Below are 18,196 nucleotides of genomic sequence, written 5' to 3'. Positions count from 1 at the left end.
TTTTTTAATGTCGCCTTCAAGGATGCAGTATTTTTTAATTGCCTTCAGACCAAGCAAGTCGGATACTCGCCCTTAATAGAAAATCGATGGTGGACTTCACCCCATCGCTGCGTAGTTCGTCCATTATGCGCTTTATTTTGATTCGATCTTAATTCGGAGTGATGCTGATCCATTTGTGTGGGGAAGGATTCGATATATCATGTTTTATCACTTGATCGCACACTACCCGCAGCTGAATCATTTCATTGAAGGTAAACAAAGATGCTTTGCATTAAATTGATCCCGTCCCCATCAAAACACTCTGCAACGAATCTTAATTTTGGACAGTAACTTCAGCAGCTGCGCTAAGGATATCGTCGCAATCGTAATTTGGGTTATCCAATGTTGATCCAAGAAAAATCGTTCAAAAGAACTTTGTATAAACTGAGTGACGAGTTATCAAATGATTCAATGCAATGTAGTCCATTAAATCGACATTATTCGACAACTGTTTTAGGCATGCATGCTATTAACCAGATTTCAAAACTTTTAAATTTATTCTATTATTTCTAGAAAGCAAGTTATTTTTTAATTTTTTTATGTTTTCCCGGGAATTTCTTTTATTTATTTCCCGAATCCCGGAAAGCAGTAAATCGTCGGGAAATGGATGCTCTAGATACTAATAACAAATCAAATATGAAATGATTTAATTGACGATAAATGGGTTGTTTTCAGACCTTTTTCTGCGGTCCCAAATGACTGCAAATTTTGAAGGCGGTTTGTTACTGGCCGGTACGTTTAACGTTTGTGTGGAACTTAGTAAAGAAAAAAATACTTTTTGATGCTTTCCAACCCAATAGCATCGCTTTTTGACAACTGAAAAAAACCAATCCTATAAATGGTTTGCCCAGAATATGGCTAACAACTTTGTCGAAACCAGTAACTTGCTAGCATTTTTTATAAAACCCTTATAACAATTTTCAAATAAAAAATTAAATTGATTGCGAAAATTTATTCTTTACATCAGCGCTGCACCAACACCAACCGATAGTTCAATCTTAAATGCATCAGACCATGTATTCGCACAGACTATCGTCGAAAGAATTACACAGAATAAATTACTGAATCACATGGGAAATCACAAAAACCGATTCATTTCTTGTGACAGTGAGATTGAAATATTTTAGCATCATTCATGTGTTTGCATTTGTTTTATCAACTGCCATTCATTGGTGACATAAGATTCATAAATAAGCTGGCTCAACCTTTTTTTTCCTGATAAAAGAACTTTGACATTTCAACCACTATTCCGGTTACTTTTGTGGCTACCCTGTTTGCTATACACGTTAAAAATTGCCCGAATCTATTGTTGTCGGAAGCGGGTTGTTTGTCCACATATATTGCAGCAGCAGGGATGTTTTTTCACATGTAACTTATGATTTGCTTGGGATATTTCGTACATAGCAACGAATCACAAGACGCCGTCCGAAGTATCACTTCCTTTCAAAAAATAATGTTTGCGCAATGGCAGAGTATATGTTTCGAGTTCTCCGGATCGTACCCGTATAAATAAATATCATTCCGGAAATCTTCGGAACCATTTCCAAACTATTCATATAATGCTCACCATATTGGGAATACTACTGATATATTCCACCATTATAATTGAACTGTTATACTACCATACCCATTTTAGTTACCATTTCCAATAGCTTCCGTGTATCCTATATTGAAGATTTGTATACTACATTGTACTTTTGTGGGAGAGGTTAATATTGCTCTGGTGGTTTTTGTTATACGTATATCTGTTTACTATGCTCCAAAAATCTGTAGTTTAAGATCGTCAAAAATCCTTGTCTTATAATGTTACGGCGATAGCTCAATTGGATAAAGCGACAGTCCACTAGTGCCGTTGAAGCTTTCTTCAGAAGATGGCGTGTAACGAAATAAAATTTCATCAGTCGATAGAATTGAAATGTGAAGGGAAAGAAATTTTTTTCTCTAGCTAATATTTTACCCATCGCTAGACCTAAAATATGCATGCCACCATAATCTGTGTGGTTCTTGAATGGTATGTTGTCCAAATGTATATGGAAAACAGCACATTTTGGTATGGTGACTTAACAACAACCCGTTGTTTGTATGGTCGAGTATGGAAAAACTACACTGGTTATGTTCGATATTATACCAGGCAATGGTTAATCTATTGTTGAACAAACCATATTGAAAAGAGTTTTGAAACGTTTGATGCAATGGTTGGCATATGGTACACATTTATGCGGGTAGTTAATGAATTGGCAAATGTCTTTGAATTTCGTCATTTTTTTTTTTCAAGTGGTACTTTGTACGACAATGTTCTGTAAATGGAGCTGTGATTGTAAGTCTTTTCGCTCCAAATTCATTAGTTTTGCGGCTCTCATTGTACCTGTAAACGTGAATTTCGAGCCTATTTCTTTGTACAAGTCATTTACTAGTTGGTCTCTTGTCCAAGCCGAAAATTTTAGAGTAATGGCAGTAGTAGATATGCTTAGAAATAGTACTGGTCAAACAAACAAGTTCGTTGATCCACTCTTGACTAATTCATCAACCACTTCGTTACCAACAATTCCTTGGTAGCCAGGTACTCAGAATATAATTACGTTGTTCCAAGCCGTCACGTGTTGTAAAAATGTGACGCACTCCCAAACAAGTTTGGACACACATTTCGATGACCATAGTGCCAACACTGTTACTTGGCTGTCTGAAATAATTGCGAGATTTGCATGTCTGTGATTGAGTGACAAATGTCAAAGGTCAGATGCCAAATTTCACATCATTTGGACAATTTTAGACCCCGCCCACTTCGCTTGAATTTGTTTGAAATTGGTACTATGGGAAAATATGAAGGAAAAATACATTAAATGCTATAACTTTTGAAGTAGCAAACAGAAAATTACAATTTATACCTCATTTGAAAGGAAATAATCTTAGTATTTGAATGGAGATATTTTTGTTTCTAGAAAAATACGGGAAATAGGGGCACTGGGTAATTTTGGACCCAAAATCCCATATTTTTAATGATTTTTCTGCTCCGTTATGCAAATCATACATATTTTGTAGTTTTTCTAATGTGAAAAAATCTCATAAATCGATCGGAACCCTTTTGACTTTAATCCGAATACGAGAAGTTGGGGTTATAGGGCTTTTTGTCATTCATATTAAATTTTATCATTTTCTCATGCATATATCTCTATTATTCTTCAATCAATTTTCATAAAATGTAACTTGTTGAACGTGAAAAATTCTGAGGAATAAAACAAAAATAAAAACGTTAAAGGTAAAATTCAGAAACATCAAACTTTTTGATATTTACTCTACAAATCTCATTTGTTTCTTTATTTGTCCTAATACCTCAACTTACCTTATTTTTCCAGGAATGAAACTTTTCTCATGTGATCCCTAAGCATATTTTACACTAGAAGTAGTAAACTAAATAAGAATTTTGTTGTTAAATGGAGGTAATATGTGCGATTTTATGATAAAAATGTGAAATCAACGCTATATGTCAGATAATTTGATGTTCCTGAATTTTACCGGTAACGAATTTATTTTTGTTATAATCCTAAGGATTTTCCGCGTTCAACAAGGTATAGTTTATGAAAATTGAGTGAAGAATAATAGAGATATAATCACGAGAAAATGATTAAATTTAATATGACTGACAAAAGGCCATATAACCCCAACTTCTCGTATTCGGACAAAGGTCAAAAAGGCTCGGATTGATTTTTGAGATTTTCTCACATTAGAAAAACTGCAAAATATATATGATTTGCATCACGGTGCAGAAAAATCATTAAAAATAGGGGATTTTGGGGCCAAAATGACCCAGTACCTTACTTTCCCGTAATTTTCTAAAAACAAAAATATCTCCATTCAAATACAAAGATTATTTCCTTCCAAAAGAGGTATAAATTATAATTTTCTGATTGCTACTTCAAAAGTTATAGCATTTAATGTATGTTTCCTCCATATTTTCCCACAGTACCAATTTCAAAAAATTTCAATCGAAGTGGGCGGGGGTCTAAAATTGTCAAAATGATGTGAAATTTGGCATCTGAGCATACTTTGACATTTGTCACAATATGAGAGCCTTCGAGAATTCAAAAACAATTTTTTTTTTTGCAATACCCTATTGTTGGTCAATCATGTCGCTCATTATTGACTCAATCTTGTACATTGGTACTGCGGAACTGGACCAGGCTTCAGAGTTACTTTTTACGTATGTTTTGATTAGGGTCTGTCCATATACCACGTGGACAAAATACCTTCGTTTTTGACCCCCTCCTACTCCAACGTGGACAAACGTGGACAATTCCTGTACCCCTCCCCCTTCCTACGATGTCCACGCGGACCTTCCATTCTTTCGGTTGATTTAACAAAAATGTGTTTTCAGAAAATTCTCCTGTGTTTGACTACTATGATGAAAAAGGATTTAATAAAAAGCGTTCAAACTTTAACTACATAGACTTCTTCAGTCTTTTGTGAAATTTCCAAGAAAATATCTCATTTCTGAACAATATTATCTTTTATGATTACGTTTCAAAGATCTATTATAATAACACAAAATAAAAGTAACCTATGGATTCTTGAATAGGCTTGTAATTTCAACGACAAGCTTCTGAATTCAAAATTAGTGGGATTTGATCAAGCTGCAGAAGATTGAATCATGCGATTCAGATTTTATTCCGTGCGATTCCTTCTGATTTTTTTGATAAGCGTTGCCATCGATGTTTTCAATTGTAACACGGTGTGGCTATCTAGAAAAAATTAAAGGAAAGCGCCAATGACGATACACATTTTTGTTCCATTTTCTTATAAAAGACAAAAATATAATGAAAATTTCCACTGGACATTTTCCATACTCTCGCACCCTCCCCATGGGCAAGCGTGGACTTTCTCGTGACACCTCCCCTCCCCTAAATTGTCCACGTTGTATATCGATGGCCCCTTATGTACTTTTTACGCTAGACAGCAAGGTAACGAACAAGCATTATCTATCAGTATACTTTCGAACACATGCGACAAATACATGAAACATGTGGTCGATACACCCAGCCTTGAACAATTGATAAATTACCTAAATTAAACCACGAAGAAAAAATTTTTATCCCCGGAAAAAGAAACTCATTGCAAGGGTTTTGTTACAATCTAGAGTGTAATTTTAATAAGAAGCACGAAAAAATGCCATGTTACAAACCTAAGAACTGCCCAATATTGTCATTCGACAAGTTAAGTCTGTTTTCATTAGTAACTAAGTTTGAGGAAAAATTTCAATAGGACCTAAGTAACAATGCGATTGTCTTTATTTACTTTTTCTTCTGTTGGAAACTCGGTCGCTTTTGCATGAAACCCTTTACTCTGTGTATAATATGCTACTGAATACAGGTAAACTTCGATATAACGTACATTGTGTTGAAAAAAACGTACGTTATATCGAATTGTACGTTATATCGAAGCATGAAAAAATTCTTAGAATTGTTGTTCATTCTATGTTACCATGTCGATTTTCAACCATGTATAGCTAAAAATGTAATATAATCCAACTTGCAGTGTGAAACAACCTTTCTCATGAACAGTTTGACTTAAAATATAAGTTTATTTACTCAAAGTACTTTTAAGCTCTTTTTTAATCACTTTTGGTTAGATAAAATTCAGGAACTAAATGTTATAAGCCTCCAATATGTTGGTGCTCTGTGTGGGTTTGCAGTCTTATTGGGAAGCTATTTTGCAGACCAGGTATATCGAGCGAATGCCGAAATAGAAACTTCTCAAGTAGATGTTTTACATTTCTTACAAAAGAAATGTATAGGATTTTTTATATGTAAAAAAACTGTGTTTATTCAAAATATGCATTCCATTGTACTTTTTGAAAATCCACTTCTTTAATTTCAGGAGTTAGTATTGCGATCAAAAGAAAAAGAGTGTTATCAACGTATATATTTCTCAACCTTCCTCGGTCTCAAGTTCTTCTACTTACTATGTTGTTCAGGATGTCCTGTCTCATTTTACGCAATGAAAATTGACCGTTAAGTGGCCAACCTTGCTGTTCAGCATTGTTGGGAGGTAAAAATTTACAAAATCTCGATCCATCACTTGTTTGTAGTTCCTCAGTACTGTAATGAGCAGACCAATTGTCTAATACCAAAACAGCTTTCACAGGGTGGCCTGATTGTTCCAAAAAGTTTGTAACTTTTGGAACAAATTGATCAAAAAACCACCAAATATCGTGTCATCCATGCATTTTTGGATGCTCTATTATAGTAAATAATAGTAAACAGGAAGCTCCTTGAGATTTTTCAAAGGACGAGGATTCTTGAACTTGCCAATCAACATGAGGGGAAGTTTTAGAGAACCGTCCATGTTTGCACAGGACATAAACGTTAAGCGCTCCTTATTTACTTTTCTTCCAGGTGCACTGGACTCAGTTTTATCGACGTAGGTTGATGATGCAATAGTTTTGAAGTATAAGCCACTCTCATCGGCGTTGAATATCTGGCACGGAAGTAAGTTCCGGCTACGCATTTCTTGAGAGAAATCTTTAACATATTGATCGATAACCCGTATGTCACTAGATAGTTTTTCTCTCTTAATCTTGAGATGGCGTATATCATGCCTTTTAATAAATTTATCAACGTACCCACGGCTGCCATATTCACCCTCACCAATTATTCGCGAATAAAATTTTTGAGCCTGCACTTCTAACATTTCATGGCTTACCGGAACATGACATTCTCGTTTCTGTAAAAACCAAATACCAAGGTGTCTGGTTCATGGTTAAGAACCTCTCGAGAGATGATTGACTGTCATATTTGGAGAAAAAAATTGTTCTACACATACCTTCAAATCTCAACCGTTACTAAGTTATTAAATTTTTTGTGTTAAAAACTTAGTTGCCTTAAAATAGCTCTAACTCAAAAAATATACTTTGTATTTCAAATCTTTTGGATCCATTAGATTAGTGAGAAAATTTTCCATTGAAAGATGTCCTCAAATGTTTCAGATAATGAGGTTAAGTAACCTTTTCACAGTAATTTATTTAAAATTTAACGATTTTGATGGATTTTTCGTTCATTTCGCAAATATCCTAATATATGTTTTATGTTATGGGTAACAAAATGCTAGAGCGAGACGGTTGAACCGACCAGTAAATGTATGGAGACAGTAAAACTTTACTCTCTTTTAATTTAATTTCTATCATATTAATTAACGAAGCAAACATCGTTTCAGTTTTGAAGCATAATAACCAATTTATCTAAACTGTATGTAAATCTAAAGAACTTGCGTGTGAACGAAAGAAACAATTGGATCAATCCTAGGCATTGGATAGAGGTAGCTAATACTGTTCTTACTAATATGTTCAAATGAGTAGAGCCACAATAGGAAAAAATGAGAATATCAGTTTGAGAATATAAAAAGGCAATTTTACATGAAACCCGGGACCCTGTAGGCCATATATGATTTTTATATACTGTTAAAATAACTGTAAATGCTACTGGCATCGAAACTTGAAACTATAAAATTACTTTGAAAATGTGTACGTTATATCGAGGTAAAATGTACGTTATATCGAGTGACGCTATATCGAGGGTGCGTTATATCGAGGGTACGTTATATCGAAGTTTACCTGTACCATCATTTTTCGATCTTTACCAGAAAATTGGCGAAATGTAATAATCAAAAGTAAAGAAAACAATATGAGGCTCTCAAGCCTATAAACCCTATTGAAACTTTTACGCAAATGTATAATTTCCAGTAAATTAACTACAGAATTACATGACTACCTGGAAGTACTTCTATTTAGCTACAGATCATGTTTTTGTATTTTTAGAAAAGAAATTCTATGTAAAATGTTTTTTTTTCAATAACTAAGAGTGAAAGTCTTATTTCAAACTCATCTAAATCTATTTTATGGGCGTTTTATTATCGGTATATATGTATTCTTTCTGCTAAAGTACATCAATCATCCTAAAGAAACCACACGACGTACTATCAATTTTCTCTTCTCAATTGGTTCAGTGGCCAAATTAATATACGCAACAACCCACTGACGGTGGAGCCACCCTAGTGACACGGCATGCTCGTGGCCATCGGACTTTTCCATTCGCTCAGCTGAATCTGCTTTGTTGTGTTGGCTTTCTCCGTTGTTTTAGTTGTTTTTTGTTTATGAAAGTGTAAAATTTCTGTACGGTGAATTGCAGTATATTTTCTATCCTCATCAGCGGAGGAACTAGGAGCAAACCCCGAAAGTTGTGCTGCAGTTCACTTACAATTTGGGAAGCTCAACCTTGCACTAGTGTTTGTGAGCTGCGGTGGAAATTAACGAAACAAGAAAACAGTTCGCAGAAAATGAGCAGTGTTCAGTTTTTGTTTACATTCATCTGAGTCATTATCGGTCGTTTTTGGTTCTTGTGTTTTGATTACCAACTAATACATTCAAAGTGATTAATTGGTGTTTTGTCGAAAAAAGAGAAATTGGTACCAAAATATAATAGAGAAGAAGAGCAGAGAGAAGTAAATTCAAGCGAAGATGGAAGCATAAATTGTGCGAATCTCATTAATATTCGTGTGAAGCGAAGTTCGACAAAAAAAAAACAGTGGAAACAAGTGAATATGTAAAAGAGAGAAGCGAAATTCGTTACTGCTGTGTGCTGATAAATGCCTCCCGCATATCTACTGAGCGAAACCAACACCGAAACTAAAGAAGGGGCCGAGCGGGTGGTGTACTGTTAACCGGATTTATTTGTTGCCGTTGTCTGTACACAAAGTCGTTGCCGCCGCCAATGCACTCTGGGTGCTGCATCGGTCTTCAAGGCGAGGTCATCGCGTGAATGAATATGCACCGCTGCCGATCGTTACCGTCGTTAGTGGAGTCAATGTAAGATCAAAACAAAGCTTCGGTTCGTACAATAATTCGTCGTTCTGCCAACATAGGCAGTAAATGCAGCGCGACCCCGGTTTCAAATATCAACATCAACATATTCCAATCAGTGCCATTACCGCTTACATGTGGGTTTTTATTGGCATCAAATAATTGACCAAATATTTTTCTATCGATAATACAATTTAATAATTTATTGTAGGCTGGAACAAAATTAATTCTGTCCATGCCAACTTGCTCTCTACAATTTAAAAACAAAAAAAATCTATTAAATTATTCAAGATTTTGCAAAATTCTGGAGATCTTACAATACGTTATAATCAACTATGAGTGTGCAAAATATTGGTAAAGGGGGTTAGAAATAAGACATTTCATTCACAAATTTGCCCTGTCTGACCTGATAAATTTCAGCACCTAAAGTACGCCCGTCGAGCACTCGTCAGCAATCATCGTCATCACGATATGATAAACAAAACAAATAGAGCGGCACTGAAAATAATAAGGCACTAAAAGGCGAGGTTTACACAGTCAAGCAAATAACACACGAGCACGCGATAGATGCTCGGTTCTAAAAATAATCGAATGTTCTAAATCAGTAGATAGTATTCAAAGATTTTGATCGTTTTTGCGAATCATTTATGTGCTTCTGGCTTCTGGATTGACTTCCCCGGTTTTGGTTTTTCCTTGTCAATTTGTATGTGTCATTGTATGGTTGGTCATCATTGTTATTATCGGTCACCGATCATTTTTATTGGAAGTCACCCGCAAGCAGCCTCAATGTTGCCATGAGAAAGTATTATTGATGTATATTGATGGTTTTAACCCCTAAGGTCTATTTGTCACTGTGGGACAGTAGACATAATCTGTTTACGAAATTTGGTTCATAACGCACGAATAACTGGTGAATAGTGTTCTAACCTATTGAACTTTACTGACTTAGAGTCTGGCAATCTTATTTGCTTTTCATTGTCAAAGAGTACATTTTCGGAAGTCCTTAGTATTCAGGACAAAATAAAATGAATTAGGAAAATTCGATAAACCTGTGGTTTGAAAGCAATTTGATTTCAAAATAGCTTTATTTTACAATTTTGGCATTCTAAAACTGATTTTTTTAATATCTCATAGTTTTTTCGTTTTACCTTCGTCGCATCAGAATTGTAGCACTTGGCCGCGAAATTAGTTAAAAAAGCGCACTCATTACGCGACACCAACTTGTGCAAAGAAATATTCAACGAACGAACAAACGATCAGAGTGGTGCAGAAAACGCCCTGTTGCTTTTAATCAAACTATTTTAGCATAGTTTCTCTGAGTTTCCACGTGCCAGTTGAAAAGGTTACATAAGAAATCCAGATCAAGTTCTCCGAGCTCAAGAAATGCTTTGTTAAAATATATTTAAAGTGTCATTTTGCATGCTTCAAGAAACTGTTTCACCATCGATTTGCTTAACGATTAGATTTCCTATTATTAAACAATAATCCGAATTTATTTTAGCATTCAAACTTTGGAGTTTGTAAATTTATTCAACTATTTTCAGCTGGAAATGTAAAGTTTTTCTATTTTATTTATAAGACGACTAAATTCAAAACTGGAAAGTGAATTGTTTTGATAAAACTCGTTTTACGCGTGTTTCTATGGTTTTGCTTACTTCACATATAAATTTCGAAGTCATCTCGTCAGTAACTAGCACCAATTTGGGGCCTAGTTCGATGATGTATCTAAACTAGTACCCAAATTAGCACTAGTCAAACACTATATCGAAACAGTTGCGTGACAAATAACGCCTAAAGTAACTGAAAAGTGGAAAGGTATGTCTCGAGAAGTAAAGGTAGAAACTTTGGTTTGCTGACGAGAAAGCGACAACGAATATGTATTTCCAAAGGGAAAAAGTTGGATTACACCAATTTGTATCTTAAAGGCACAAGACCTAACTTAAGTAGGGTTATTGGAGCTCCAGGCATCATATGGGTCGTGTTACGGTTTTAATATAATGTCTGATTAGTGCTAATTTATGTACTAGTTTAGATACGTCGTTTAACTTGGCCCCACGTTGGTGCTAGTTACTGACGAAATGAATTCGAAACATAAAAATTCAACTTAATTTTAAGTTAGGTCTGATACCCTTAATGCCCATTTTGATTTAATCCATTATTGCACAAAGATATTCTCCTAAAAATAAGTAAGACTGTTACATCTCGTTTTACCATCAACCGATATTGGTATCCGTACAACTAAATTCTAGTCTAGTCTAGTCATAGTCAGTATATGAACATAGGTTGGAAAATGATAGACGTTCGCCTACCTATTCATGTCAATTTTAAAGATTATGAAACACACTGCCGCTATATGCATAATTGCACTGTTTTTAGGGAATCCCATAGTACATGTGACAGTATGCTTAGAGTGGTAGCACATGTATGTTGCACACTCGTTGAAACGACCAGGCCTACTGTGTAGCTGACAAAATCGTGTAGATAAACTTTGATATTGGATAAATATTTGAATTTTCAAATCTTTATCGATTCCTTGATAATATCCGAAAACATTGATTCATTTTCATGAAGATTTTTCCAATGGTTTGAGAAAAATCTGCTTTTTTCGATTTCCAAGATGGCCGCTTACTGAGACGTTCTCAATTGAACCTTAAGGGTGACTAGCGTAAAACTCGTCGTCATTGCTATTAACTACCTCCGTTATGTAGCTGTTATTATGGCCATGTCATCATTAGTTGTTGCTTAAGTAATATTATTGAAAACTCTGCTGTGGATTGGGTTACTGTCTAAAATTTTCATATCCTTTCAATAAACGATGAAACTCAATGGACTCACCTTCGTTTTTTCACTGCTACCTTTGCTACTAAATATACACAAAACAATAAAAACAAAGCCTCTTCTTTCGATTCTACGGCAACGAGTAGCAGAAGTAGCAACATTCGTTTTTCTATGGCAATACGAATATTCAATCTCGTTTTCATTTGCAATCAGTAATTTTCGATTCTCAGTTTAATTTTTATAAAAAAAAATTAGCAATATGCATCACAAAATGCAACTAGAACGCAGCAAATGCTGGAAATATACATATCTATAGTGCTCCAATATCGTGCTCGTAAATCCACAGAATCGAACAGCGACAAGTAAATATCGTTACTATTGTATTTTCGTTTCCCAAGCACTATGTGCGATATCAAAAGTACTGATGTTGTTTTCAATCTCAAAGCGAAAACTAGTGTGCGGAGGAAATGATACCAGCTTTGTGGTCCTTTTTATACTTATTAGTACAATAGATATTTTCTTAAAAATGAAGGATAATAAGTCCCTCAGGAGCTTGAAACCACGTAATTTTTGAGACTCGATTTACAGCACACTGAATACTGACAGAACGAACTCTTAAATGCGTTGTATGATGTTTTAATGGTATGTATTAACTGTTTAATTTTTCTGTATTTGTTAAAATTCGCTATTTTAAAAAAAGGCTTAGAAGATTGACCTATTTTATGATAGGTTATTGTATTATTCCAACTAAGAATTGAAATTTTATTGCACGCTACAAGCGCAATTAGTTTTATGGATCACTTTAACACTGCCCTAAAACCTTAATTGTTACTAGGGATGGCTACTGTGTAGTTGTTTAATGTGTATAAGATATTCTTGTAATGTGTAGAGTAGAATGAGATCAAATAGGTATGGCATTATCTTTGCTATGTTATTGCAGAGGTCGTTCATCTGAATTAGATACATGATAGAGCACACGACTGTCCTTTCGGCTGTTACCGTTGATCAGCTGTATTAGTTGCGGCGTCGCTTATTTATTTTTTATTTTAACATTCCGCAAAAACGCATTGTGCAGTACATTTAATCAATGTTGAAAGATGTCAGGTGGGTTTTTTCTTACGTAAAAATTAATGTTGAACATGTATTTTGTGTTGGTTTTCCGATATTTATGTTTTTGAAAAAAACGCGGACATCAACATGAAATACACGCTTGGGGCACAATAGCTCAGCCGTTTGGGGGCACTTTAGGTCACTATTGATCGTCTTACAGCCAAGCAATCACTTGAGCAACTTCAATTCCACACTCTGGTGACGACGAGGACACCGAAGAAGTCATTCGCAAGTACAAAGCCAGACACATCTGCCGAAAAAACATGTTTTTTGCGGTTTCATGATTTTTCACATCATTTTCCACTTCTCTTTTGCTTACCTGAACGACGTCAATTTAATTTCTAAATGATCTGCAGTATTAGTACTCTTTAAATAAAAGTTTAACCGGTGATTTTCTAGGCATGTACATTGTTTAATTTAACCTCAAGTATAATGACCTATCGTACCCCCAGATTTAGAAATCATCCAAAAAAGTACCTTCGCCTTATTGGATTTAGTGTGAAAAATATTTACCATTATTGCCAGATGTATAACCTTTCCAACGAGTGCTTGTTTGTCAACTTGACCCCACTCTACTCTAGCGCTAAATAAGAAAATAATGAAAGAAATATAACCCTTCCGTAAAAATGGATAGTTTATCGAAGGTTAATGCCGAGGAACGCGCAGTATCGCCATACGGCGTAACTGGCAGCACTTTACGAAGTCAAAGCGGTATTTAGAATAATAGTCAACATGCACAAGCGCTAATGGAAGTATGAATAATACTAAATGGAGTGAATTCAAAATACAATTTCCTACATTCAGAATGGACAAAAAACTTGCCTGTTGTAAGTTGCCTTGCATGTATCATCAGCCTTGAGGTCTACTGAAGTAATTATTGTTTATGTTGAGAACATTGACCTAATATGGTCTTTTAACACTCGGAATACCAAGGGGGTAAAAAAAATGGGAACGCTTACTTTGACCGGTCATATCTCAACCGTTACATAATCGATTTTAAATCTGTCTTCACCAATAGAAAGATATGTCTTTTGAGAATACGTCAAATTAAAAAATAGAATAATAGAGTTGTCTACCGTAAGTTACAGTAAAAAGAGTATGACAAAGTCAGTGAGAAAAAAAATGGGAACGCTTCTTTGACTTGCCATATCTTAGCTGTTTGCTCACCAATTTTAATTCTTTCTTCACCATTGGATAGGTAAATCTTTTATAAAAACAGTGAACAAAGAATGATGGAAAACAAATTTGTGTATCTGAAGTAATTGTAAAAACAGTAATTGAGAGTCAGTACAGACGAAATGACTTTTTCTGTTCAAACAATCGTATCACGACCGTTTGTCAACCAATTTCAATTTTCCTTACACCAATGCAATCCTTAGAGCTTCTAGACTTGTAATATATGCAATAAATAGTAGATTTTCAAAAAATACTATACTTTTTCGAGTTTTTAGGAGATAGGATTTTTACAATGTACGTGGCATACGGTTCATTGAAATTCTTTGCGACTTGTTAGTTTTACGGTTTAAAAATTACCTGTTTACTCAATAGTTCTACATATTATACATGGATATTATTATATCAAAATGTTTGCACGGACGTGGAGAAACACATTATTGTATGTAAGTTACTAAATAATAGAGTGTGTTAGGACGATTCAGTAAATACGAAGAAGTTCAGAATTTTAAAATATTCGTCATATAACTTTAAATTTGAAGCGATGACCTATACATTTTAATACACCAGTCGATTGTAATTGATGGCGGCTACAATTTCTGAAAAAACACATTTTTATATTTTCTCAAAAAATAGCCAAAAGTACGTAGAAGTACAGAAATTTCATTTAGTTGGCAAAAAACGTCGAATTCAAAGCGATGGCCTATACCTTTTTATATACCAATCGATTATAATTGATTTTGGTTACAATTTCTGGAAGAACAATTTGTATATTTTCTCAAAAAAATAGACTAAAGTACGTAGAACTACAGTAATTTCATTTAGTTGACAAATAGCTTCAAGTATTCAAAGCTATCACCTATTTCATTTATACACCAATCGATTGTAATTGATTTTGGCTACAATTTCTTAAAGAACAAATTTTTATATATTCTCAAAAAATAGCCAAAAATACGTACAAGTACAGAAATTTCATTTATTGGGCAAATAACGACGAATTCTAAGGGATGATTTATACTTTTTTATACACGAATCGATTGTAATTGATGGCGGCTACAATTTTTGAAAGAACACATTTTTATATTTTCTCAAAAAATAGACAAAATGCGAAGAAGTACGGAAATTTGATGTAGTTGGCAAATAAGGTCACATTCAAAGTGATGGCCTACACTTTTATATATATAACAATCGATTGTAATTGATTTCGGCTACAATTGTTGCAAGATAAACTTTTCATATTTTCCCAAAAAAACGACAAAAATACGTAGAAGTACAGAAATTTCGTCTGATTGGCACACAACTACAAATTTCCGTACTTGTACGTATTTTTGGCTAATTTTTGAGAAAATATAAACAACTGTTCTATCAGAAATTGTAGCCGCCATCAATTACAATAGATTGGTGTATAAATAGTGTAGGTCATCCCTTTTAATTTGCAGTTATTTGTCAATCAAACGAAATTTCTGTAGTTCTACGTATTTTTGTCGTTTTTTTTAAGAAAATATAAAAAGTTTATCTTGCAACAATTGTAGCCGAAATCAATTACAATCGATTGGTATATATAAAAGTGTAGTCATCACTTTGAATTTGACCATACTTGCCAACTAAATCAAATTTCCGTACTTCTACGTATTTTGTCTATTTTTTGAGAAAATATAAAAATGTGTTCTTTCAGAAATTGTAGCCACCATTAATTACAATCGATTGGTGTATAAAAAAGTATAAATCATCCCTTAAAATTCGACGTTATTTACTCACTATATGAAATTTCTGTGCTTATACGTAGTTTTGGCTATTTTTTAGAAAATGTGTTCTTTAAGAAATTGTAGCCAAAATCAATTACAATCGATTGGTATATAAAAAGGTATAGGCCATCACTTTGAACTCGACGTTATTTGCCAACTAAATGGAATTTCTGTACTTCTACGTACTTTTGGCTATTTTTTGAGAAAATATAAAAATGTGTTTTTTTCAGAAATTGTAGCCGCCATCAATTACAATCGACTGGTGTATTAAAATGTATAGGTCATCGCTTCAAATTTAAAGTTATATGACGAATATTTCAAAATTCTGAACTTCTTCGTATTTACTGAATCGTCCTAACACACTCTATTATTTAGTAACTTACATACAATAATGTGTTTCTCCACGTCCGTGCAATCATTTTGATATAATAATATCCATGTATAATATGTAGAACTATTGAGTAAACAGGTAATTTTCAAACCGTAAAACTAACAAGTCGCAAAGAATTTCAATCAACCGTATGCCACGTACATTGTAAAAATCCTATCTCCTAAAAACTCGAAAAAGTATAGTATTTTTTGAAAATCTACTATTTATTGCATATATTACAAGTCTAGAAACTCTAAGGATTGCATTGGTGTAAGGAAAATTGAAATTGGTTAACAAACGGTCGTGATACGATTGTTTGAACAGAAAAACTCATTTCGTCTATACTGACTCTCAATTACTGTTTTTACAATTACTTCAGATACACAAATTTGTTTTCCATCATTCTTTGTTCACTGTTTTTATAAAAGATTTACCTATCCAATGGTGAAGAAAGAATTAAAATTGGTGAGCAAACAGCTAAGATATGGCAAGTCAAAGAAGCGTTCCCATTTTTTTTCTCACTGACTTTGTTATACTCTTTTTACTGTAACTTACGGTAGACAACTCTATTCTTCTGTTTTTTAATTTGACGTATTCACAAAAGACATATCTTTCTATTGGTGAAGACAGATTTAAAATCGATTATGTAACGGCTGAGATATGACCGGTCAAAGTAAGCGTTCCCATTTTTTTAGACCCCCTTGGTAGTCCGCGTAACTTTTTACCCCCTTGGTATTCCGAGTGTTAATTTATTTGAATTGAATTTATATCAATTTAATTTAAAATGCATGTCCAATAAACAACTACCATCAATAATGTTTTAAACAGCTATTACTTTCGATTTATGCAAGATTTGCTCACAAAAGTAAGTACGGCTACGCCCTTTCTTTCGAGCACCTATAGTAGAACATGAAGCTATTGCAATTAATCCAGTAGCGTACCCAGGAATTTGGCTTGGAGGGGATGGGGGGTTGATGAAAATCGGATTTTTTTTTTTGGAAAATGCTAAAATTTAATATGAGTTTGAAAATTATAGAAAATTCAAAAATAGTCTTTTCGGGGAACGTGCCATTTAAGCCAATATATTCTGATTCCTGATAAGTAGTCTAACCGATGTCGTTCGAGGCTACAAATAAGGAGAATCAACATGAAACAGTTATCAAACCTCTATAGATTATTTTCTTGCATAATATGTCCATGATGTCAAAGAATGCTATCTTTTAAAGGAGGATAAATTTTTGAAAAAAAAATCAACGTTCAAGATCACCTAATTTAAAAATCCGTAACTTTGAAGGTTTGACACGTGCAGAAAGTTTTCCAACATAAAATAGCACATACTTTGATATAAACATTTTAGTGGTTAATTCGCATAGAGGTAATTATGGAGAAGTAACTCTTCAAAAATAGTAAGAGACTTGGCGCCTTCAGTAAAGTTATTGATAATGTCATTTTAAACAATTTTGTTGAAAATGTGAAGGTAACATGAATACAGCATATGGAGATATAAAACAACATGTTATATTTCTACTTAGTGAGAAAATTTTTGGCAAAAGCTTTTTTCTGAACTTAGAAGAAAATTGCTTTAAACCATCATTGCGGGTTGAGAACACAAAACCTATAACTAAATTAATTATGGAATTTGCGTTTCGAAAGACTTCGCATCAAAATCCGACACTAACTTAGTGACAGGATTAAGCTAACGCCGAATTGATGCTATCTCTAAAAAATGGAAACAGAAACTTTGTGTTTCTAAGTAAACCCCTAGTCCTTTTAATATTTGCGATTTTTTTAAAAGCTAGTTCTCTTAAATATATCTTTTTTTGTAAGCTTCATAGACCTTGAAAGCAATGTGAATTTTATTATTCATAGACCGCAGAAGAGATTTTTCCAATACACATAGTAATATCAGAATAACTTGTTGTAAAGGTTTTCTACCAATATATTTCGATACTCTGAATGTATGGGATATTCATGTCTTCAAAAAGTTGTTTGAAATAGCATATTCGAAAACTTTACTGGAGACATTAAATCTGCTTGAAGAGTAAATTCTCTTTAATTACTTCTAGGAAGATTAACCGCAAAAATTATTTCATTAGAAAATGGGCAGTTTTACGTTTTGCAGTTCTTCTATGT

At 33.9% G+C, this 18,196-nt stretch overlaps 1 protein-coding gene across 4 annotated transcripts in view; it reads left to right on the top strand.

Moving 5' to 3' along the window:
- LOC131683614 (uncharacterized) overlaps nt 1-18,196 on the top strand; it is a 301,264-nt gene that overhangs the window by 38,736 nt on the left and 244,332 nt on the right. The window contains exon 2 of one of the 4 annotated variants that reach the window (XM_058965731.1): nt 8,238-8,893. The exons of 2 other annotated variants lie outside the window; for them this stretch is intronic. The gene's annotated coding sequence lies outside the window, so the exon portion shown is untranslated. Of the gene's footprint in view, nt 1-8,216; nt 8,894-18,196 lie in introns of all 4 variants that reach the window. One more of the 4 variants, XM_058965733.1, reaches the window with a different exon arrangement.

Source organism: Topomyia yanbarensis, chromosome 2 (genome assembly GCF_030247195.1).
Source record: "Topomyia yanbarensis strain Yona2022 chromosome 2, ASM3024719v1, whole genome shotgun sequence".
In the NCBI taxonomy this organism is placed as follows: Eukaryota; Metazoa; Arthropoda; class Insecta; order Diptera; family Culicidae; genus Topomyia; species Topomyia yanbarensis.
The sequence above is the reverse complement of the archived record's forward strand: the minus strand, read 5'-3'. Positions and strand labels throughout refer to the sequence as shown.